At 38.3% G+C, this 26,270-nt stretch overlaps 1 protein-coding gene across 4 annotated transcripts in view; it reads right to left on the bottom strand.

The window, feature by feature from the left end:
• lrfn1 (leucine rich repeat and fibronectin type III domain containing 1) overlaps positions 1 to 26,270 on the bottom strand; it is a 274,781-nt gene that overhangs the window by 16,272 nt on the left and 232,239 nt on the right. For all 4 annotated transcript variants that reach the window (XM_078929392.1, XM_004075586.5, XM_011482421.4 and 1 more), the window contains one exon: positions 21,298 to 21,405. The gene's annotated coding sequence lies outside the window, so the exon portion shown is untranslated. The remainder of the gene's footprint in view (positions 1 to 21,297; positions 21,406 to 26,270) is intronic.

Below are 26,270 nucleotides of genomic sequence, written 5' to 3' on the forward strand. Positions count from 1 at the left end.
ATCCCCGCTTTCTTTGTCTTTAATGGTGTTTCACCTCAACTTGCCTGTAAGTGACAACGTCCACTATTAGTTCAGTCCTTGATTCGATCTGAATTACTTTGGCAACTCTTATCAAGGTCGTTTGCCGTTCATCCAAACTTCAAATAAGTACTTAAATTCTCATTTGGTCCCACTTCCAAGCCCCTGGCTCCCAAAAGGAGCAGCTTGAAGCTCAGGCCATTGGCAGTTTCTATGCAGAAGGATTTCTCTATACACAACCTAAACCCAGGACCCTCTCAGAGGAATCATGTAAGGTAAACTCTGAATAGTAATTTATTAAATCAGTCTGTCTGGAGCACTCCAATAAACTGCGATGGAACAGAAAGGAAACCACAAAATGCCATTGGTTGAAGGGTTCATCTAAGGTTTCATGAAAGACTGCTGATTTCTCATCATTTGTAACGGCATTTCTATTTAACAAAGAGAAATTTCAAAATAATCATGCGATGCAATGCTACCTTCAAATGTCAGACCACTCGAATAATCAAAAAGTAAATTGTATGTATTTATATAAACTGTATAGGTGAAGTGATTGTTTATTTTCTCTATTTCCTTTGACCACACAGCCTACACACCTTTCCAGATTGGCAGTTATTCCATATCCACATTGTTCACTAAAATAGTTGCACTAATTACAAGTATTCACAATGGAATCGTGAAATATGGTGCTGTTGTTGTCATTGAATTTTATGCACACAGTGGATCCGCAGCTGAGGTTGGAGGGGGGGGTGGTTGGTAACTGCACTCCATCTGCTAGCTGTCATGATTAATAGAATCAACAGAACAATGCAATGCCCCCTGATTTACACCGGCCACTTGCTGACTTGGGATTAGCTTTTGCTGCAGGATATTTTGATGCGCCTCACACCCCTGGAGGAAGGCAGACTTTTCTGATATCCACACATCTGAAGACTGCAGCAGTTGCGACACGTCGCAGGTTTATAATTCTTTGTGTTCTTGAAAAAGAGCCTGCGGCGTTTGATAAAGCGCGTTCAATGCTGAGGAAATCTTGGTTTTATTATTCTCTGATCTGAAATCTTTTTAGGTAAGAGGCAGAGGGCATCTCGGAAAAATGAATAAATGAAGAAAGTGATTGCTGCAGCTGTCAGCCCATTTCACATTTCCGTATTGTTAATGATGTGTCAATGAGAGCTGCAGCAGTAAGAGGCTTTCACTGATACTGAAACAGTGTCTCGGCAACGTAAGGATCTTTTTCTAACACAACCTATTACTAGCATAACTCTTAATTATTAGCAAATTGTCTCACATAGTAATTATATAAAATGATTTTTTGCGTAATGATTTTAAGAAAATTCTGTTTAAGAGAATACAAAGCAGGGAGGATTTTATGTTGGAAGAAATGTCCTTTTCAATACAAGTTAAAATATAAAGTATACAAGATATTCTTCCATTGTTTTAAGTAAGAAAATGTGCCAATGGAACGAGAATTTATCTTCATAGGATTTCTTAACATAAGCTGTGATGCCCTGCCTGTTTAAGACAAAATAAAATCTTAAAATTTGCTATAAATACTCATATTTTGATACATTGCTCTGGTAACTGGAACTATTATGTCTTACAATAAGCGCTAATTGCTCAAACAAGAGTTTTATATCTTAATAGTAGGAACATTTGGACACTTTCCCCCAAATATGTCCTTTCTTTGAGCAGTAAATCAGTCCAACTATCCTTTTTCCCATATCCACAATTATCCTAAAGGCTAGAATTAGACATTTTAAGGTAAATTTGTCTTAAAAATGAAAAGCAAATGTATGTTTACAAGCAAACGTTGTAAAAAAAAAGCTTTTCTTCAGCGTTATAAGTCAAATCAAGCTTTCTTTTGTCACTAAACCGATCAAATCTGTCTCTTGAAATACGTCCACTTCCCATTCACAATTAAACTACTTATAAAAATCTTATGTAAATAAAATAAAAATTGTTATATTAGACCTTTTGCTTAAAATATGTTTTTGAAATCAAATGACTCAAGATTTATTCAAGATTTACTGTCTTGATAGAAGCTGTTCCAACTTATTGAAAAGTTACCAGAAAGCTAGGTTAGCCTAAAATCCAGTATTATAAGATATTTAAACCAGAAATAAACTTGGTGAGAGGTATTTTTTTTACTGTGTGATTTATGGGATGCTGGGAAACTGGGTCTGCTCTGATTAACAGGTTTTTTAACTAAGAGAGTACTGGCATTTGAAGAAGAGGCTCAAAACCCACCTTTTTTCATTTGTTCTAAGATAATCATATCTATTCATTTTGTAACCTTGTTATTGTTTATTATTTTGTGTATTTTGTATCTTGTATATTGTTGTTATTCTTTAAAAGTTAGGTTACTTTTTTTTTTTACTTTTTCTTTAAAAGTAATCCATTATGAGGTTAAAGGAAACTGGTGATGTTCACATATATCATATTTATATTTTGTTTATGGTTATTGTACATGACTTGTTGGTATAACATTTTATATATTATTGACATGACTGAAATTAGTTTACCAACCCTTATAGTCTTTTAATATGTTTATCTGTTAAAAACTTCAAATAAATGCATTTCTATGTTCTAGTGGATGGTGCAATGGTGTAAAACAAAGATGTTAAGTTTTTAGAACCATAGCTTTGTCTCTTTTTTTCATTTTGGACACTAGCAGGCAGCTCAGAGAAAACTCAGTGTGGCACCAATTGTTTGCATCATCTCGCAGTTTCAGTGACACCTTCAAATAGATTTTTAAAGTGCGGTTGACGTATTTGTCATGACGAAGAGGAAGGAACAGACAACAAAGTCACGATAAAAGCCAAAACAGCCAGCAGACAGTGATTCAATGCAGCGCGTGTCTTCTGGGATCAGCTGTTTTATTCTGCCTCTAAGACCAGTTGTTTTTTAAATGGAATGAGGGTCAGTGAGCAGAACTGTTGATTTAAAAGGCTATAATATAACAGCATGTTGGCTTCTGCTGCCTGTTGTGACAGTTTTGTCATGTCATTGTTCATGTTTATGTCCACTTAGTTCACCCGGTGACTCACTGTTGTGTGTTTTCTGTCAAGATGACCATAAGGAGGCTTTGTTCTCACCATTTAGAGGGTTCTGTGCAGTGACGGACTTAGTCAATTCTGGTCCAGGATGGGAATGTCCATGGGGTCTCTTTACATCTGTCAATTTCCTAATTAATCGTTACAATGTTTTGGTACTTTGTTACACACAAAAGTCTACATTTTAGCACAAAGTAATTGCATAATTTTAATAAATTTTCAACAACAACTAACAGCTTTATGGGACAGCCAAGGTGAGAAGACCTGATAGCTGCTGTGCATTCAAGTGTGAAAAAATCTTCTCTGAATTCAGTTTCCTCCATATAACACATTACTAAAAAGTCTGTAAAAATCAAGGCCCTATATTCTGTTTTGGGCTGCACGGTTCTCCCCATCAGGAATTCAGCCTTGGCCCCTGACATGTTGACAACAAGATTATTGGGCGGAGTCCAAAACCAACATAGAGGAGAATTTGATCGCTCTCCTGTTGAGCTTTAAAATATTTTTCTTATCTGCATCAAGAAACCAATAAAAAGGTTCTCTAATTTATTTTTTACCACCTCAGACAACAAATCGCCAAATTGGGTCACAAAGAGACAGAAGTACCGCTGAAAGCGGCTGTCATTCAGACAGTTGATAATGAACCTCACCATACTGGGAGAGTCTCTGAATGATTTAATGAAACCAGACAAGTAGACGTGATTAGCAATGCTTTTATAAAGGTCTTCAAAATGAATATGATGTCTCAACATAATGTGTCTTCTGTGCATCGCAAATGAGATATACAGTCAAAGCTCCCATGTAGCGTTGAGGCTAAAAACTTTGGACAGTAGCTTCTCCCACAAACGTCTGGTTTATGAAGACATTTTTGTGTCCAACAGCGACTTTGCCACGCGTCTAAACTGAGGCATTTGATGTAAAAGCAGCATAAATTATTTTTAGGTGGACACGTGAGAATGTGTTAGATGGTGTGGTCTTGCAACAGACCGGCGCCCTGTTCAGGGTGTACCCCACCTTCACCCAACAGAAGCTGGGTTGGCTGTAGCAACCCAGTGACTCAGAAAGAGATTTAGCAGGTTGTAACAATGGGTGGATGGGTATTCAGTTTCTGAATTTGAAGCCTATCCAGCAGAACCAAATGTTGCAGTTTCTCAGAAAACCACAGGAAGAGTAATTAACTTCCACGCTAAAAAGTTCAACTTTACTTTTTAGACGTATGTACAATTTGTTTAGATCGACATCAAAAACATTCTTTTCATGAAAATTTAAGGTTTTTTTTATTTTTTATTACCCAAACACTCCCTAAATCTGCATATCCCATGCTTGTGTTATACAGTACATACTGTACACACTGACACCATATGTTTTTACTTTTAAGCAATAAACCTTAAAAATTAATGTTCAATTTTTAGGTTGTTCTTGAATGTTGAATTCAATTGTTGAATGCATAACCATGGCATTCAGCAATGGCAATAACACCTACTTTACTTGCATTTATTCATGCCCTAAATTCCCTTTCAGCTGAACCCACCTCGGTGGTCTGACCACCTAGACCTTCAAGAGTAAATGACCCCATTCATCTTTTTCCATGTCTCAAAAAATATGTAAATATCTAACTTATGCCCCCACAGAATCATTTACTTACCAAAAGAAATTGAGATTTATTACCCAAAAGATGCAGATGAATAAATCTTCTGTGATAACTGCATGCAATAATGGAAAACTCATCCAGCTCTAATTGATATAAAGGACAGTGTTCCAAAGTCACTGAAGGCTGTTGGGCTTGTAAAAGTCTGCTACAACCTAAGTGGGAAGCAGCACCAACTGCATGTGATTCACTAAGTGTGTGTAAATAAAGGATGGCACAGCTTTAATTTGACACACTTGGTAACAAAGCTGGTACAAAGGATGTTTAGGAAGAACATCAGTCAAACATGCATTGAAAGATTTGCTAATCCTGTTTTTTTTCTCAAATTAAACACATTGTGATGCCAATACACAAAGTGGTTCTGGGCCGACACATTTATAATAAGCGTGTAAATGTACAACTGGATTCTTATTTCAAAAAAGCAAGTAATGTGACGCATTTTCTCATAGATGCTTGAAATGCTTCAAGTGCTGAATTATCTGCTGTAGTTTTTGCATTTGCATGTGTATATTTATTGACATGCATATTTTTACCATGCTGATCTTATTTCGTCTTTGTTTTTGCTGTGGGTGAAGCATGAAGAAGCAGTGACACATTGGTATTTGCTCACGTAATTCTGAAATGTAATCCCTAAAAATGCAGAGCTGGATTAACCCAGCATGCGGTCTCAATGACACAATGGGATGTGGATGCTCACTGAGATTTCCCCTCAGAGGCCCGGAAAGTGAGCAGTCTCCATGTTTGTTGCAGTGTCAATAGGAGAATGACGTTTGCGCATCTAAACTGGTAGATTGACACTTTAATGTATCACTCGCAGAATGGGAGACTCCCACTGGGGTTTTTCATGAATTTCAATGATGACCTGTTTTACTTAAACAAACTGAGATAAGGAATCCAATTTTTGAAGACATATTTCTCAGATACATTTAATGCTTTAAGCATTCCAGACAAATAGACATTGTTTTTGCTGCTTTCTTAACTTTTTACCAGACTTAGGAGAAGCTATTTCCCACAAGCAGTTGCTTTTTAAAACAAGCCACATCCCACTCAATGAAACACACACTTGTTGGAACTTGGATTCCTGGTTCTCCTTGTTACTCCTTGTATTGATTACTCATTCTCCTTTTTTTTTTAAACTTGCAACTTTGCCAAAATTGCACTACCTTTCATATTTGCACACTGGTGTCTTTCTGTTTCTTTATACATCCCAGTCTTTAGCAGCTCTAATTTCCTTACAATTTGCAATGAAATTAAATTATTCAGATTTGTTTTCATTACTTCACGTTTTCTTGACACATGATGAATTTTATTTGAAAAAGTCTAAAATAAAGACCATAACTGTGTAATAAAAAAAGACAATTTTTAAATTTCTGTCTCAATCTGCATTTTATATTTCCACTGTTTTAGTAGAAAGTAGAAGTAGAAAGGAAAAGTGTTTAATTTTACTGTTTAAACTATTTCTTCAAATATTTTACTCAATTTGAAGCAAACTTGTATGTTATTTGTTTGTTCGTACTTTACTTGGTGAGCTTTTGTAATCATCTGTATTGCACTAATGCTTAAGGAAAATTATGAGCCAGATTCAATGTTGTTGTTTTTTGTTTGTTTGTTTGGTTGGTTGCTGATTATTTTGTTCTTTGAGAGAATGCTTGTCTTGCTTGCAGCCGTGTCAAGCATCTGTTTCCTGGTCTGGAGAAAGTTCTGTTGTGCTATAATCTGACAGTGGACATTACAATGTCAACTTTACAAAAAAAACAGGTGAAATATTACGTGCAAACTATCTGTCCCATTATGTAGTCAAAACATAGATTATGTGGCTATTCTACGGGTGCAATGATTAATCGACCAACCAGATCGATCTGTCTAAGGCAAGTTGTTAATCAAATCAAGTAAAATCCACCTATACCATTATAAATGTACTATAATGGATTATAATATAATATAATATAATATAATGGATATTAAATGGATTATAATCGATTTTGGAAAATACAGTTTGGTTTGAGGCACGTTAGCTTTATTTTAGCTAAAGATGTCCTGGATTGATTTTAGGTCAGTGAATCGGATGCTCTTCACCCTGCTGACACACGACTGCACAACAACCCACAGCACAAACCACCTTGTCAAATTTGCAGACGACACAACCCTGGTGGGTCTCATCACCAAGGGCGATGACACCAACTACAGGGAAGAGGTGGATCTGCTGACAAAATGGTGCAGAGACAATAACCTCCTGCTAAATGTCGGCAAGACAAAGGAGATTGTTGTCAACTTTCAGAGGGGCAACACTCAACACCTGCCACTGATCATTGATGGTACTGCTGTGGAGAGAGTGAGCAGCACAAAATTCCTGGGGGTACACATCAGTGAGGACCTCTCCTGGACCGCCCACACCACATCATTGGCAAAGAAAGGTCAACAACGTCTCTACTTCCTGCGGAAACTAAAAAGATCAGGTGCTTCACCAGCCATCATGACCACATTCTACAGAGGAACCATCGAGAGCATCCTCTCCAGCTGCATCACTGTGTAGGGGGGCAGCTGTACACACAGCAACAGGAAAGCCCTGCAGCGCATAGTCAACACAGCCAGGAGAATCATTGGAACACCACTCCTCTCCCTGCAGGACTTATACACCACCCGCCTCACCCGCAAAACACTAACAATAATCAAGGATGCACACCACCCTGCACACAACCTGTTCAGCCTTCTGCCCTCAGGGAGGAGGTACAGGAGCCTCTGCTCCCGGACCACCAGACTCAGAAACAGTTTCACACACCAGGCCATCAGGATGCTAAACACCCTCTCCCCTCTCCACCTACCCACCACCCATATCCCCCCATGAACAGTGCTCAAACGAACCCCCCCCCCGCTGCCTTGAGACACTGCATTAAGTGCACTCGCACTTTTATAGCAAATTGCCTATGTTGTATATTGTAAATTGTATCTTTTTCTTTCTTTTTACTTATTTATTTTATTTTAAACGTATACTTTGTTTTTATTTTTCTTCCCCTGAACAGACACGAGAGAGTAAGAAACGGATTTTCGATTCATTGTATGTGATGCACATGTGAAGAATTGACAATAAAGTTGACTTTGACTTTGACTTTTGACGGATCATTCGAAATGAGCCAATATTGACCATGAATCATATTGGGAACCACAAACTATGATATAAATCAATTTGTTGTTAAAATGAAACTTTATACCCCTAGATTATTCAGACTGCACCAAAAAGTTGGTGACAAAGGGGGTTAGCTGGTCTGGAGTCAAAAATGAGTCATTTCTTTATTTGATGTAGAAAGATCACTAACATAAATAGGCATGTTTGGGACTTTGGCCAAGCAGTGATGTGTCTAATGGATAACAGAAAGAAAAATACACCTACTTTATTAACTGTACTTACCAACAAATGGCAAAGGAGTATTTTTAACAAAGTCTGAGACAGCAAGCAAACAACCCTCTGTTGCTTTTTTGGCACGGTTCGATACAGATGGTGTGCAGTGAGTGATCTCTCTTTACCGGAGCTGCATCCTGTCATGTCCCTGGACTGTCTCCCAAGCTCCACAGTCTTACCACACTCGACCACAAGATTATGTGCTGCCTAATGGCCTTCATTCATTCAGATTATTTCCATCTAAGAGATAAGGATAAAACAGTCACCTGGACTTGGTTTATCATTCATTTTTGGAAATGTTTCACCTCTTCTGCAGGTGACTTTCTCAATTCTGAACTACATTGGTAACTGGTTTTTGTGCTCCTGGAAAGAAGGTGTTTCAGACATGACACCTTGTTCTATAGGTTAGAAGATTTATAGGCTAACAAAAAGTTTAAGTGGTTAGGTCATCCTTTAGTAGGGAGTGAAACCACTTTCTTGGACCTCAAGAAATGGCTGTAGACGTTTGGAAGATTGTATGAGTCTGCCATTTCTACTAAGAAAAGGTTGGTCTTTCTTTTCTTTTCTTTTCTTTTCTTTTTTTTTAACAAAAATGGCTTATTTTACACGTTGCTCAAACCATTCTTTCTCTCTGGATACAGACCTTACTGTCCTCAAATGAGTATTGTGTGTCTGTGTGGTGAAGGTGTGCAGCAAAATCTAGTTCTCTGGAGTTTGAACTGAGATGTTGATAAAGTCTACAATGCAACAGTTGTTTAGTTTTTCCCAATGAAGAGTTCATTGCAGTCTTTACCGCTGGGAAAAAAATAATCCCACATTACTCCGTTTGTAGCTCAGAGTTTTGTCCTTAGGTTAATCCTGTTTCTGTCTCAATGGTTTCTACCTGGTCTGTTTCAGTTTACCATGCAATGTTCTCAGGTCTCTCTTCAAAAGTCTGATCTGTCTCACTTAAAGTGCAATTTAATTTGAGGGTTAATGCAAAAACTCTCGGATCACATTTGAATGTTTTGAGTACTTTTTTTTTTAACTTGCTGCATTAAGGAAACTGTTGGTATTTTTTCAACAGCCTAACATTTTTTATGCAAAAAAGACATCAAATGCAAATGCAAGTGCTCTTTATGCAAACAACACATCAAATGCCACAATGAACATGACATAACATGTCTGCACAAATTAGTATTTTGTTGCCACAAATTACCATTTCAGTGGCATTTTGTGCACAAATTAGCATTTTGTGCACACAAAAAGAGGTAAATACTAATTTTGTGAGAACAAATACTAATTTGTATGCAAGGAATGCTAATTAGTGCACACAAAATGCTAATAAAATTCTAATTTGTAGCCACAAAACACCTTTTTGTAAGCACAAATTATAAAATGCCAAAAAATGCTTATTAGTGTGCTAAAAATGTCAATTTGTGCCCATAAATGCGAATAAAATGCTAATTCATGTGCTCAACTTGCTAAAATGTGGTCACAAAATGCTAATTTGTGTGTGCAAAACATTATATATATATATATATATATATATTATATATATATATATATATATATATATATATATATATATATATATATATATATATATATATATATATATATATATATATATATATATATATATATATAAAACACCCCTCTGACCCTACACGTGTGGCTTCTCACTCAAGTCCTGGTAGATGCCTGGGAGCTTGAGGTTCCTGGGCAGGACTAAAATTGACACAATTTCAGAAAAATACCAATGAACTGAGTGATGCTTTCTTGCTATTACATAAAAAAAGCAAAAACACAGCTAGTTAGAACTAAAATGACATTAAAATTTTAAAGTTGGTCTTCTTGGCTTTAGCTGATATTAACCTGTTGTCAGCTTGGCAGGTGCAATTTTAAAGGAAGTCCATTGATGGACGGAACTGTTAAGGTAACAAGGAGCTAAATAGTGCAGGTCCTGTGACATTGCCAGCAGCTACCTGAAGTTCATTACCAGGCACCGGAGTTGTGGCTTTCCCATGAATAATTAGTCCACAACCTATTTGATGGACGTGGTTTTATTAGCAGCTTCTCTTTATTTTCTGTCTCTAGTTAATTAGTAACTCTGATATATTATCTGACGAGCTAAATTGCAACCCAAAAGCCATCAAGTAAGAAACAAATTAAGCCTGAGAAATGAGGACATTAGAAAACATTCAGTGGGATTTATCTGAAGGTACTTTCTTGGTTGTGTTCCCTTTTGGGTGGTGTTGGTGGGAGGGGGGGGGGTGATTTTAATTTAAAATCTTAAAATGGAAGTCTTTCACATGTTTCTTTAGTTGTTTCCCCAAATGGATGCTGCTACTGTGTACAAAAGGAGATAATGCTACAAAAACAAGAGCTGCTGCTGTTAATTTGAATTCCATTTAAAAAAGATGTTCAGATCACGTCTCAGGTTAGAAGTGTTAGTTAGTACAAAGGGAGGGGAATAAAAAAGTATCCTTAACTTTGATCTCCAGGCTTGATTGATTTAAAATACATTTCTCTGTGGTGTGTGTTTGTGTGGTTTCTCTCCCAATGAATAAATAAAATGACTTGATAATTAGTGATATGCATAACAAAGGATTCAATCAGGCTGCATTCTTTTGTATCAGTATTGTATCTCCATCCTTTGATATGCTGCCAGAAACAAAGAGAATAGACAGTGGAGAAAACACAGCTATAGCACACACAGCAGTGAAGCCTAATATGATTGAAATGAGTTCCAAAACTACATTTCTATAATTTACTTCAAGCATTATCACAGACCATAATCTTGGACAGCAGGGCAACCTGCTCAATTCCATTATTCCACTCCAGCATAGGTCTGCTGATGCCACTTGTCCATAATACTACACCCAAGCAGACTCATTGTGCTGCCAGAACTACTTATAACATCCTTGCCTCATGTGCAGCTCCTCCTCCTCCTCACTCTCCTCTGCCTATGAGCCAATGCAAATTACAGTAACAGCTTGGACGTGAGTATAATCTCAAGTGGTGTGAGCTGGGCTCCATTGCAAGGCATGCAGGCAGATGGAAGCATAGGCTGTGCCAGGCCTCTTTAGGGGCTCCCACTCCTTTCTGCAGCACGGTAGACAATGGAGACACTGTGGCTCATAACCACCTCCAAGTCTGCCACTATCATTGCAGCCTATTCACATTTGCTGTGTTTCATAAATGATGTGAAAGGAAGTGGGACTCTGTCATGGCCTTGTTGAGATCAATGAACAGATGGACATTGATACGGGGTGCATTACATCACGGGACACTGACTGTGCACAGCGGAGGGTGGAAACTGGAGGAAGGATGTTGAGATGTACACACTGATCATAAAAAAGGCAGGATTATGGCTGCATGCTTTTTAAAACAGGAAGCCATGTTGATAAAAAAAACAACACACACTTGCTTCAGCTCAGCGGAACCATTTGTTGTCATATCAAACCGCATCATTTTCTTAAGATTCTTTTAATTTTAGACTTGGACCAGTCTGTGCTTACACATACATGCCATGAATATGGATTATTCTGGCTGTATTTCCTGACGTTGAAGTTCTCTGTCGAAATGTTTAGTTTGGTTTGGTGCTCACGTAAACCAGCGTTGTTTACGTGTAGTGTGTTACATACAAGTTCTAGAATTACCAGCAGTGCGCCTTATACATGCCAATTTTTAAAGTAAACCATTCATTGACGATTCACTTAATATTCTGCTCTATTCTGCAGGAAAAACAGTAGTCCTATATTTAGATGAATTATCACACTGATGCTATGTTCACACTTGGCATGTGACACACGTTCTTTAACATGCTAAAGGCATTTAGCCCATGGTGCTTATACTGGACAGCCAGGGAGGGGCATATTATTTTTCTTTTGCTACTGTTTACTAGCACATATCCGCCACCTACAGTTGGAAGAAGCTTGGTGGAAGATGTCAAAACCGTTCAAATATCGCAGATCTTGCTCCACGCTTTTCTTCACAGCTCTATTGCCATATATAAAACTTGGTGTTATATAACCTTGGCCGGATACCAACTAACATTTTCAAACAGCTGTCACGTCAGTGAAAGAAAAGGGATGACATCCATTCGTCACTACCAAATCAGAGTCCCTGATTGGTCAAAGTTTGACCTGGTTTCACCTTAAACGCACATTCAATGGCGTGTTTTGTACGTAGAGCCTTAAACAGTTGTAGAAACCTCCATAGCGACACATGAATGCAGGAGTTTTGAACGTGGAAGCCTAAAAAGTGCATACAGACACATTTATTGACTTTTGATTGGAAGTGGTTGGTTGAAAACACGCTGTCGAGGGCGGCGGGATAGTAGCTTGAGATGTCACTGAAAACTGACAAAAACCTGCTTGAAGGGGTTCTGTCCACATTACTGATCTTCAACTACTGACTGTGATCTGAGCAGCAACCAACAAGGCTGAAAAAGAAGACTTTATTTGGCCCTCAACTTTGTCAGAGCTCTCTGGTATGTCTAGCAATATAATGTGATTAAAGAGAGCCCAGAGTTTAGAATTATCTTCTGCAGAGTTTGCTTTTCAACCATGCTGAAATATAATCCACTCCTTTTTTTAAAAAATAAATAAGCTCCTGCATGACGGCACAGAATGGAGATCTGTTTGTAAAAGGAACTGTGCTATTTTGGGCTCTTATGTAAATGCATTCTTAAACTCCGTTGTGGTCCTTGTATTGACAAGAATACTTAAGGGACAAAGAGGGAACATCTCCAAGTGCCATTAGGTTTAAATTTTTAATTTCTAAAACATGGAGCTCAGAGGAAAAGGAGAGAAGCTCAAACGATGCCCTTTGTCCACTGTGCATATGTAACAAACATAGCAAAAGGATGAGATGTATGGAGAAATCGATAGGCAGTGATTCAGCTGCGTGTCAGGCGCTTGATGTCTGAACGACCCAGCCTTGATGTGTTTACAATGCATGACTGCATCTGCACTTGCAAAAAGGAGGACTTAGAATAGAAAGAGGGAGAGGGAAAACACAAGTCCCCTGGAGCAACATGTCTGCTTCACCTGACTTGAGCTCACATGCATGCTGGTGTGTTTGATTTGCCTCCCTTTTTCCCCCCTTTTGCTATTATTTCAAAAAAGAGGTAAAGCCACACCTGTTATTCTAAATGGCGGAAGACTCAGGAGTGCACAGCTTGCTTTGTGTAGATCAACTGATCTGCTGTAACAACAGGAAGATGCAAAGATGATGTCTTAACATGGCGACATGTGCTGCAAGTCTGAAGAATTCCTGGAGCGACCACTTGACGCTGCCTCTCACAGCTCCAAATACTTGGTATTCCAGTAGAAGGTGGTTACAAGATTTTGATTAGTTTGACAAGAGGGGCAAGCCACAAAACACAAGACGAGGGAGGGAAGTGAGCACTTGAATTTTAAGGTGATAACTCCACCAACTCTTGACTCCAACTCCTATCTTTGATGTAAAAATCGACAACAACTCACTGTATTCTTAAAAAACTTCAGTTTGCGGCTCATGATTTTTTTCACAAAAAAGGGGAGGAAAAAAATGATCAGCTGGCGGTAAATCTTGTCTCAGCTCCTGTCAGGGCCAACAAATTTTACAAAGATTATTAAATTACAGTCAAGAAAGGAGTGAGAAGAGAGCTTCAACCAAATTCACTTTAGTTTGATTCAGATCCAGGTTTAATTAAATTTAATCACAATGTATCCATTCCTGAGGTGAAAACCTTAATACCCTTGAATAAGAAAAAAAAGGAAAATAATGACCGTATTTTCTGCACTATAAGGCACACTTAAAAGCCTTCATTTTTTTCATAAAAAGACAGTGCACCTTATACTACAGAGTGCATTCTATAAGAATTCATTCTGGTTGTCTTTATCGATGTTGAACCGATTTTTAGAGCTACACAGCGAGTTGGACGTTAAGCTATGGACACACCGGGCATGCGTTCCTGAACGACTGTCATTACACTTGCCTGCCTGCCTGCCTGCCTGCCTGCCTGCCTGCCTATCTATCTATTCTGATACAACAAAAGCTTAAATTATAATGGTTGGCACATCTGTGAATTAAAAGGAACTCCATCCATACACCATGACTAAATTTGAGTCCCTGGTCAAAGTGTTACTTGTAATAATGACTTGTAACGAGCTTTCAATGGCTATGCGTTTTGTAGGTAGAGCCCAATAATGATTGTAAAACCTTGCGTAGCTATGCATGAAGCCTGAAACATGTTTACGTGCATTCACAAAGACTTTTCATTGAAAGTGGATGCTTGAACGTGCATTGCCAAGGGAAGTGTGAATGTAGCTTTATTGTGATTATGCAATGCAGCTGACGTGTAGTGATGTCGGACTGTGCTCTTTTTTTACTGTTTTTACAAGGTTGTGAGTTAGTATAATAATGTTGATTTTAGCGGTTTCAGTCTGATTATTATGTGTTGCAAACAAGGCTGGGGGTTACAGGTATTGAAAATATGTAAATTTGGCTAACATTTAGTAGTGTCAGACAGTTTTTTTTTTTAATTTTCCTTACTTGTTATGCATGGCTGGGAGTTAGCGTACTCACAGTAACATTTGTTTTAGCAGTATCAGTATATTTTACTTGTTGCAAACAAGGTTGGGAGTTCCAGGTGTTGTGAATTCGTTAATGTGGTCAACACTTCTACATAGCTAGCGCTTCTATCTTGGTAACGTGTAGCATGTCACAAACAGGTTCTAGAATTGTTCTAGAACCGTGAACACGATTAACAAAGTCTAAAGACAGACTTATCTTTGACTCTTTGACTTGTTTAATGCTTCTTATAGTCCCGTCCGCCTTAAATATGAAACAATTATGTTAATAGAGCATTCATTAATGGTGTGCCTTTGAGTTATTGTGGAATTTTTATGAATGGCAATGGCCAAGAAAGATGAGGTCCACACAAGATAACACATAAATGATATCAAATAAATTCCCCAAAAAAGCTGTCCTTATGTAAAAGAAGCGATTGATTTGATCCCATCTAACCAGCAAAAACTGCAGTGATGATGATGTAAAAAGAGTGGATTTTTGTTGCACCATAAATAAAATATACAAATATTCAGAGTTATATTGGGTGTGAGACTGTGGGAAAGCCTGCTCATTAGGAATGTGGCGATGAGGAGAAAGGCCAGTGAGCAGCAGTTATTTTCAATTCGGAAACAAAACCGGACTAATTAAACATTTCTCTGCAATTTACTTTGAACCAGAAAGGAACTAGTGGGAGCCAGCATGGATCTCTGTTCTCAGCACTCTATGTGTGATTTACCCTTGACCGCTGAAACCACAGGGGTTTTGACCACAGAGGGTCAGAGGTAAGAATTATAACCTCATTTTAGATCCCCATTCCTTACCCAGCAACCACAGAGGAATCACCCAGACCTTTACCTAAACCACTGCCTCAGCAAAATCCAGTTACCGTCAGCTCAGAGGATCAAATATAATGCCTTGATTTAATACAATGACATTTTGAGAATACAAACATGATCTGAATGCAACAGGGAGGATTCAGGTACCCCGTGCACTTTAGATGAACACAATTATTCTCAGCTGAGTTCTCTTTGAACAGGCAGCATGGATCATTAACTCTGTGCTATCAGGTTTTAATTGACAGTTTCATACTGTACTGTACCATTTAAAAAGGAAAAAGTTTATGTTCTGCTCTAGGATTTAAACTGTTTTACAGCTTATTTAAAATTCATTTGATATAAAGTCCGGCATTAAACCAGCTGGAGTCAGTGAAGTCAACAAAAAGGTATCACACGATTTTTTAAAAATGGTTTTACATTTCATTCAATTGCTTTATTAGAAAAAAATATATAAACACAAGCAGTAATCAGATTTTTGTTTTTTGGCTCCATTGTTAGTAAATCTCAGTCTCTATGTTTTAGTATTTTATGTAATTTACTGCAGACAATACTTACATATTGAAGTAAGTTTCAAAGTTCTTGTTACCTGAAAAACTAATACTGGTCCATTCTTTGGGAACGCTGCTCCAACTGTAATAGAGTTAGCTGCGTTAATGTGGGAAAAAATATGCCTGCACATTGTCGTTTTTACTCCATTTGGCAGAAACGGCTGTTGCGCAAAGATAGCTCCAAAGTGTTAACTCCTAGACTTTTCAATGCCACATGAAGCTGGTGTCATCACCCAGTTACTTTAATAGGTAAAGCAAATTTCCCACTTTTCTAAAATCAAACTTACAATAAAAAAGAGATAAAAATAATTCAAATACATTTTCCCTACTATTCCCATCAAATCAATCAGTTTACTCTAAAAGTGTAATCACAACAGTGATTTGTCTAAGGGTGTTTCATACAGAAGGCAAGAAAAACATCATATCAATGTTGTTCACCTATTCCCTTTAGGAGTCACATCAGTGAATCAGCTTTCACTGATCTGCACAACTAGTTTGGCAGAGATTTTTGCACAGGATGCTCTTCTTGACACAACCCTGTATTTTATCCGCGCTGGGGACAGGCACAGGAAGACTCAGACTTGGGTCCTTGTGGGTACATAGTGAGGCGGTAACGTGAAGGTAACGTCTTGCAAGGACCCACACATTGCTGCGCAACCTGGAAATCAAACCCTGGTTTCTTGCATGCCAGCAATCCAGCCAAAAAAGTAAAAAGAAAAAAATAACTAATTAAAAGCAATTAGGAATACTTCACTCCAATTCATCCAAAATCACTTAAAAATGTTTAAATCCACTCCAGATCAATAGTTTAATCCTAATTTTAATATCACTATGCACAATTAGCATATTACATTGTAAAATGTAATGTTTAATTATTATATTATGTATTGAGCTCTGACTGTGCATTACAGATAGTGAATCACTTTCTAATGTTTGTGTACAATTTGTCAAACAGTTCTTTATTTATTTATTTTTTAATTATTATCCGCTTGGCTGGATTAATTCAAAAATATGTTAAATAATATTAAGAAACAGAATCCCTACTAAAATGACTGCTCAACTTTAAAACAGGTTAGAAAATAAAAGGAAAGTACACAAAAATATCCAGATGGTGGACCACTCTCACATTAAATGGCACCCATCATGGTATTATGTAAACAAAAAGAGGTTTGTAAATGCACCATCTGAAAGAGTACCAACATTTCTACACAGTGATTCTAAAGCCTCAAGGCCCGTACACACCGGGACGAATATTCGCCAGGCGTTATTCGCCAGCGTTTTTCGCCACGTTTTTTGTGTTAACACCCAGGCGATTTTCGCTGACGATGAGCCGAGCGAACATGCAATTTCATTCCCTGACATTAGATGGCGCTTAATGTAAAACAGAAATACTCCTGTACACAAGGTGGCGCTGCGCAACTTTACGCTTCTTAAAGTCGCTTTTCACTCAGAAGAAGAGAGCAAGCATTTACGCGCTTGTCAGAATAATACAAAGAAAACATGAATATTTCAAGCACCAGTTGCTCCAACTGGTGCTTGGTTCGGGGATATTTTAGAATGTCCGTCATTATTTCTTCGCGGCAGTGTAGACGCTACTTGGCGTCTATCATCTTCGCTGGTATGTGTGCTCAGCAAGGCAGTTTTGTGTTTGAGCGCCCCCAGGTTGTGTTTTACTGTAACTTCAGAAGCTCCAGACACGTGTGCAATAGTGCCATTCTCATTGGTCGAATAGATAACGAACCCGAGGCGTTTTTTTTTTACGCTTTACGCGTGGCGTTTTTTCGCGTCGGTGTGCACACTCACATTGGTGCCCTTTGTTTAGTCACGAGGCGTTAAACGTCGGCGAAAATCGCCGGCGAAATTCGTCCCGGTGTGAACGGGCCTTTAGTGTTGCGGCATCTTCACTACATACAGCTTTTTTGACTGTAAGCATATTTGTCACATGTGCATGTTTTTATTTTTTCATTTTCTATACACAATGAGAATCTATGTAATGTATTTAGCTGCACATCTGTTTAGGTTCACGCTATTATCACAGCAATTAACTATCATATTATGTTGGAATTTAGCCAAACATGCATTCTTATTTTAAGAAAAAAGTGTTAATGACATGTTCTCTGACAAAGTGTTGCTTCTAGCTACAAATAAAAGAATTCTTGATGATTTATTTTTCATTTGGTTCTCCATGCCTGTTTGGTGCAGTGCAAGGAGTTGTCTCTTTTTGAGTGATTGATTCCAGTTTGCTTGTCCGTTTTCTTGTATTTGCCGTGGACCTCGCCTCTGGTCCTGTTAGACCTCAGTGCAGCCTTTGACACCATTGACCACAGTATTCTACTCCATAGATTAGAGCAGGACATAGGGATCAGAGGATCTGCCCTCCAGTGGTTTGAATCCTATTTATCCAATAGGTACCAGTTCGGTAATGTAAATGGACAGTCCTCTCAGTGCACTCCAGTTAACTATGGTGTCCCACAGGGCTCAGTTTTAGGACCCATCCTGTTTATGATCTACATGCTTCCCTTAGGAAAAAAATAATCAGGAAACACAGCATTCATTTTCATTGTTATGGTGACGATACATAGTTGTTTTTATCCATGAAACCTGACCAGAATGACAATATAGAGAAACTGAATGCCTGCATCAGAGACATCAAGACCTGTAGGACAATTAATTACCTCCTCCTGAACCCACAGAAAACTGAGGTCATTATACTAGGTCCTAAAAACCTCAGAGATGCTCTGTCTGCTCAGATAGTCTCACTAGATGGCATAAGTATAGCCCCCAATTCCACAGTTAGAAACCTTGGGGTTTTATTTGACCAGGATTTATCATTTAAGGCTACATGTCTCAGGTGTAGAACTGCCTTTTTTCACCTGCGGAATATTGCTAAGATCAGAAATATACTTTCTAAGAGTGATGCTGAAAAACTCATCCATGCATTTGTTACGTCTAGACTGGATTACTGTAACTCTTTGTTAGCAGCGTGTCCTAAGAGTTCCTTAAGAAGTCTTCAGCTTGTTCAGAACGCAGCAGCTAGATTGTTAGCAGGAACTAGCAGAAGAGATCACATCACTCCTGTGTTTGTTTCACTTCCCTGGCTCCCCGTTGATTCTAGAATCAAGGTTAAGATCCTCCTGTTAACCTATAAGGCCTAACATGGAATGGCCCCAGCCTATATCAAAGACATCATAGTGCCTTACCATCCAAATAGAACACTTCGCTCCCAAAATGCAGGACTGCTTGTGGTTTCTAGAATTTGTAAAAGTACAGTTGGAGGTTTAGCCACCAAGCCCCTGTTTTATGGAACAAGCTCCCAGCTCATGTAAGACAGGCAGACACAGTTTCTACATTCAAAGTTAGACTGAAAACATTCCTCTTTGGACAGGCTTATTATCAGACTAGTTAGTATTCAGAGATTATTTAACTTAATGTTAATGTGTTTAAATTTACTTTATAACAATAACAACTAGTTGTTAGTAGGCTGCTAGTACCGTATTTTCCGGACTATAAGTTGCCCTTTTCTTCATAGTTTGGCAAGGGGTGCGACTTATACTCCGCAGCGACTTATATTAGAAATAAATTGAAATAAATATATTGTTAACCCTCCTGTTATGTTCATTTGTGAGGAACAGAGATGATGTTCCTGGGTCAATTTGATGTATGAGGTATGTTAAGTGTTAAGAGTATGTTAAGTGACTCAGAGAATCAGCAAACTTTTTTTTACAGTAAGATCTTGAAGGCTAAAAACATAATATTCTATTTTCCAATGATTTCATAGATTCAGAAATGCAATAAAAATGACAACTGTTTCTACAAATACAGGATGAAAACAGAGTATTAGTTGGCTAATGATGTTTCATGAAAAGAATAAATAAATAAGTTTGAGAAAAAATTACTGTGAAATTATTAGATAAACAGTCTGCTATGATTGTGTCATATAAGGTTGTGAAAGTTAAAATGCGACTTATAGTCCAGTGCGACTTATCTGTGTTTTTTTCTACTTTATAATGCATTTTTGGGCTGGTGCGACTTATACTCCGGTGCGACTTATAGTCCGGAAAATACGGTAATTTTGAAGCTGGGGTAGCTATGGTGCACTGGGGTTCTGTCCTCTTTTCTCATCTACTTCTACCCTCGTTCTCTCCTCTATTCTTGATAATTATTCATCATTTAGTTCCCTCTGTTTGGTGCAGTGCGATTCCTGTACTGTCCCTCTTTCCCACTCCCTTCTGGGTGAGTGGGAGTGCTTCCAGATTCCAGTTGGCTCATCCGTGCTCCTGTACCTGACCGTATACCTCGTTTCCGGCTCACCTCTACTACTGATCCTACACCAGGCTGTGGATCCTACCTCTGGCTCATCTCTGCTCTGTACCTGACCGAGTACCTCGTCTCTGCTCCTGCTCTGACACCTGGCTGTGGTTCCTGTCTCCGACTTGACTCGCGCCCCCAGCTGTCCCCCCAATTCCATCTGGATGAAGCTCGTCTGCTTGACTTTAAATATGTAATTTTAGAGTTAGATAAGTTAATTCTTTTCTATGAGTTCTGGTAAATCGCCTGACCGTCCTGGGGGAGGATCCCTCCTTCATGTGGGCACCCCTGAGGTTTCTTTGTTTTTTCCGGAATCCGTTTTTTTAGGAGTTTTTCCTTACCGCGAAGGAGGGTCTAAGGGCAGGGATGCCAGTTTAGTTTAGTTAGTCAGTTTGTTAGTTCAATTTAGTATTTTCTTATAGAATTTTATGTATTCATGATCCTTTTGATTTTATTTTATTTTCAATTACCGATACGAAGCCCATCGAGACGACTGTTGTTGTGAATTTGGGCTATACAAATAACATTGAATTGAACTGAATTGAATTTGCTTGCCTCGTGCCCCCGGCCGTCCCCCAGTTCATTCTGGATGAAGCCCATCTGCTACACTATTAAACATGTAGTTGTAGAGTTAGATAAGCAAATTCTTCTCTAAGAGTTCTGGTATATTGCCTGTCCGTCCTGGGAGAGGATCCCTCCTTCACGTGGACATCTCTGGGGTTTGTTCTTTTCTTTCTTCCTGAAATTTTTTTTAGGAGTTTAGTCTGTTTAGCTTAGTTTAGCAATTAGCTATTGTATATTAAACCTGATTGTGTGTTTTGTACAATTAATGAAGCCCGTTGAGACAACTGTGTTGTAGGATTGGGCCACATAAATAAAACTTAATTGAATCAAATCACTGGGGACAAAAATACAGCAATCTGGAAATTAAAATAAAAAAACTCACCAAATTTCAAGCGCTGGTCTCCATCACAAGTTTGAGCATCCTCACCAGGTGTTTGAAGGAAATAGGAGCGGAGCCAGGCGGCTCTCAGTGGAACCAGGGTAGGACAGCCTGAAGGACAAGAAACAAATTCAGCGTTTTTTGTTTTGTTTTTCATGACTCACAAAATTATTTTTTTTATTGTTTTAACATATTTGGGGGTGTTTAGCATGTTACTTCCTGTGAAAGAGGCACCATTTTTTTCAGATGCAGTCATACATTTGTAATCTTGTTGACTGAGCTTTTCCTTTTTCTTTCTAACAGCTCTGGTTGCAATATGAACGTTGATCTGATTATGAGACAACAGGAATGAAGCATCTGCAACAGGAAAGGTGGCAGAGGAACAGAGCTATAGATACCAGCAGCATAAATGTGCGACCAGTCATTAATATTTCACTGCATCATGGTATCTAAGAGAGAATAAAACGCTCAGAGGAATAGAAAAAAAAATGTATTACATTATGATATAGCTGTAGAATAGTTAAAAACAAAGAATGTGCACATTAAAGCCTCTTAATGAGACTTTCTCAGAAAAGGCTACTAAGGGCTTATTATTAACTGATTCATTAACATTTACTTGCAGGCCCTTTAACATCTTTTTTTTAATAATCCAGTTTAAATTTTTGAATTTATGTGCTCAAAACAATAAAAGGTGACCGGCAAGGTTACAGGCTTTCTGTTTCCCTTTTGTTAAAAAATTCAAAACAAGCAGCGTAACATGACAGCCCTGCCTGCAGAGCAGAGGCGCACAATCCTAGGGAGATTAGCATATCGTTCACATTAGTCTGCAGAGTCTTCATGCATGAAAATAACAGAGTTCTGCACTCAATATACAACTTTAGAGCGCATGAATTTGTATCAAAGATATACCCTCGGCTTGTCACCTTTAGGCAGTCATCCAGTCAGTCAAGTACTGGATTTATGATCGAGGCTTCTGTTTCTTTAATAGGTTGTTCCAATCAAACTAAATTTTGCACATTATATCAAGCTCGAGTTATGTCACAGTTGAAGAAACGAACCATATGTGAGAATGAGGGTGTGTTCAAAAACAGACTTTTACCAGTCAGGGATTTTTCACCTTTATCTTTTTTTCCAAGCAGCAAATCATCACCTGGCCTAAAGTGAAAAGCCTGATGTCAGAACACGCCAGGCTTACTTTATCTCCAACGTGTCTTCCCTTCGCTGTATAGGATATCACTCTTTCTTATTCCATTTTCCTTTAGGAGCCACAATATTCAACCCGTCTCTATATCTTCCTCTTCCTGAGGGTTTACAGAGGATGCAGTGTTCGCAAATTAGACCAAATTTGGTGAAGTCATTATTCCAAAGCGTGATTATGTTTCCTGGAAGAGAAAGAGACGTATTAGGGAACAGTCATCCTCCTCCTGTGCTGCCAGTTCTTTTTCTCAGAATACCCAATGTGATAACACAAGTGACTGCAAGTTTTGTCCTCAGTTATATTGTGACAAACCTCATTAATGCTCATTTAAGGATAGTATTTGAAAAAATAACCGACTCCTCGAGCTGCTAAAAATCCTGTTTTGCTTTGTTGTTTTATTGTAAAATTTTAGCAATAGCTACATATTTTATATTAACCGCCTCAAGGACAAAAAAGTATGTATCTTTAAAGATCATATTTTGATCTATTGTAAAAGTGTTCTGTAAAAGTGGTCTTTAAATTATAATTATATCATTTTTAGCTAAAAAACAAAACAAAAACCTGTGTTGTTTTCCAGAAGCAGGAGGAGTTAATCAGAAATTTGCCTTTGAGATGTGGGAATGACTGTTGCCGCAGAGTAAGCCTACCCCCATTTCCCATTATCTCTTTGTTTACACTCTCTCCTGCTGGATAACAGCTCCTCACAGCCCCAACATAACATTACCGGTGCAACAAAATAGTAGCAATTTTGGAGCCATCAGCCATACAGTTTTGAGCCAGATGCCAGCTTGGACGAGTAAAACAATGACATACTCGGATTTAGTCATCCACAAGTGAATATATCAGAATGGAGCAGAGCAGGAAGCTTGTGGCTTGCCGTAGTAGCTTGTACGTCACCCTTTTTCCAACTGTATTTTTTGTTTGCTTCTGATTCATGATTTCAATAAAGAAACATTCAGAATTGCAATTTTATTCTATTCTATTCTATAAAATAGATCATGAATGAACATTTCTGAAGCACAATCAAAGTCTGGTCATTATTTAAATACATAGATATAAATATTTTCTAAACCTAAAAACTCTCAGAGGAATTCTAACTTCTTTCTTTTCAGAATAAACCAAAAATGCTAACAATAGCTTTTTGGTCAGATAAAAAAAATTTTAAAAATTAAAAAAGCAGATAAAGAAATAAAGACAAAACACAAAAATTTCATTATATCAAATAATCATTTGAAATATTACTGAGAATTTGATCATTTCATCCATGAGTATGGAAAAGCCCCAGATTACTTTTGCGGTATTTTGTCCTAACTCATGTTCAAATGGACTATTTTTAAGCATGTCTTGACCCTTCATAATTAGGGATCTGTATTTTTAGTACCCCATAAAAGATTCTGTTGGTTTTAAACTCAAGTGAATTTATTCATGATAAAAACAGGTGACTTACTATATGCAGCATCTAGCAATCTAACCCAGATATCAAAAGAAAAGACAGCTCAGCTGGCAGGCAAGCAGAACCCAGAGAATTTATTGGAGTGCTGCAGTACTGGAAGCTAATTCAACCACATCCATAAAAAGAAGGTTTCTGTGCATTTATTACGGGTTTAAATTATTTTGAAGGTGCAAGATTGAAGCAAAGCTTTGGTTCAGGATTGAATTTTCATGTTGAAGCTTCACAAGAGGCAGCGATCACAGGGTTTAAATAAAGACGAGCGATAAAGCAGCAGGTGCCGTACGAGGCATGTGAAAGGACACAGTCAGTGCCATTAGGGCTCGGGATGGGAGCGACAAAGCCCCTCGTTCAGGGAAACGGCGATCGGAGGTGTAAAGTGGCCTGAGAGCAGCGATGGCCATGGGGTTAAAATCATCCATGAAACCGCATGCCATCAGTCCATTTCCTGTTTTCTGGGGCTCCCCCTGTCAGCACTAGGATTTACGGTTTGCTTCACACACAGGATCGTGTGCCCTACATGACAAGGTATCAATCACAGCACTATATTTATTCATAGCTTCCTTCAGCTGGGTCGCATAAAGACTAATTACATCTAACAAGTACAGCCGTGGATTCAGAACCGCCCCAAACCGAGCGTGAAGACTTTTAAACAAGTGTCACGCTTGATGTGTTTCAATAATGTTTCCTGGTTATTCACTATGTTCAAAATTCTCACACTTCGCCAGTTAAAACCACAGGTGAACAAATTATTACAGGTGAGCAGTCGTTGAGTTTATTGTGCGTTAGACTGAACGCTACCACCACACAAACCTCAAACTGAGCAGGAAACGGGCACAAAGAAAGCTGCTCACAGGGAATTTTGATTGAACCTTAATTTCACAGCTTCTAGAAATATTTAGAAGGGAAGCAAAAGGAAACAGTTGGTGTTTTTCAATCAACTGAGTTTGTACATTTTGCGCATTTTCCCCTTATGTGATTTTGGTCTTTCGTGATACATACGCGATATACGTAATTCACAAGTATTTCTTGTGTTTGTCATTCATCAAGGTTCGCAAATGTCCATCGATAGTTTTGGCCGACGGATCCCGAACGTGAATTTGGTTTTGAGATGTTCAAATCTTTTGGACAATGGAGGATTTTTTAAACGTTTAGTTTATTAGCAATTACTATGTAAATCTTACGCAATTGAGCATGATTTTTGCAAGATACAAACACAGATTTGTGGCTTTCCACGACCATTCCATGTATGTCTGACTTTTCAGGCATGTACCACCGATGTATAACTTTTATATCTCGTGTAACCCTTGTGCTATCCTAGGCACTTTAACTTTGGGAGTTGGGTCATCTAGACCCACTAGACAGTGATCTGAACCTTTTTTCTTCAATGATTTGTGATCTTCACTGGTGTCCATGGATTCCATGAAATCTTTCCACCTTTATCCACCTTTGTCATGGTAGGGAGAACACGTCAATGTAAGGGTGGGGTCATCTAAGATAGCACAAGGGTTAAATTACGTAATTGACGTACAAATCCCTAATGACATCACTAATCACATATAAACAGCGCAATAATCGCACACGGTTCATATTCTATATTGATTTGCGTGTTCTTTGCATGGTTTACTGGTACTTCTGGGGTTTTAACGTGGTCCATTGTGATACATTTGTGAAAATTTCACGTAAAAAACACAACTTTTTGTACTTTTTCCAAGTATATTTACGTATGACCAATTTTTTATCCGTAAAATGTGCAAATGCACATCGTGGTTGTGTGACACAGCTTTGAATTTGGTTATGTAATCATTAGGATTCCTTCGTGTGGCAAAAGAAATGTTGCACCTCTAACTGACAGGTTTTGACATTTCTATAAGGAAACAATTTCAAGTATCCCTGAAAGAATCATCTCAGTCGGAAATCTCTTTGGCAGGTGAGCTGGTGAAGGAAAACAACAGTGAACATGTGAGTGACATGAGAGGCAGCTGCCCCGGGAAGAGTGCAAAGCACAGTTTCACCCCAGCCCCCCTCCCCCCCAAAAAAAAGAAACAAAAAAAAACAAAAAAAAAAAACAGTCGATGACATGTGCGTTTTTCTAAAATGTGCGAAGGAAAATGTCAAGCCCGATTTGGCAAAGTTTACATAGAAAACCTTTGGCTCAATGTGACATGCTGAAGTTGTCCTGCCACAAGTGGATCTTAACACCAAGCCTCCCTTACACTGCACATTTTTTTCAGCCTGTCATGTCTAACATAACGTTGATTGAGATGTCTTTTGGCAGAAATAAAGCCTCTCCAAAAGACAATGATGGACCTGCACAGGATGGTTTGG

This window comes from Oryzias latipes, chromosome 13 (assembly GCF_053564925.1).
Source record: "Oryzias latipes strain Hd-rR chromosome 13, Olatipes_Hd-rR_3.1".
NCBI lineage: Eukaryota > Metazoa > Chordata > Actinopteri > Beloniformes > Adrianichthyidae > Oryzias > Oryzias latipes.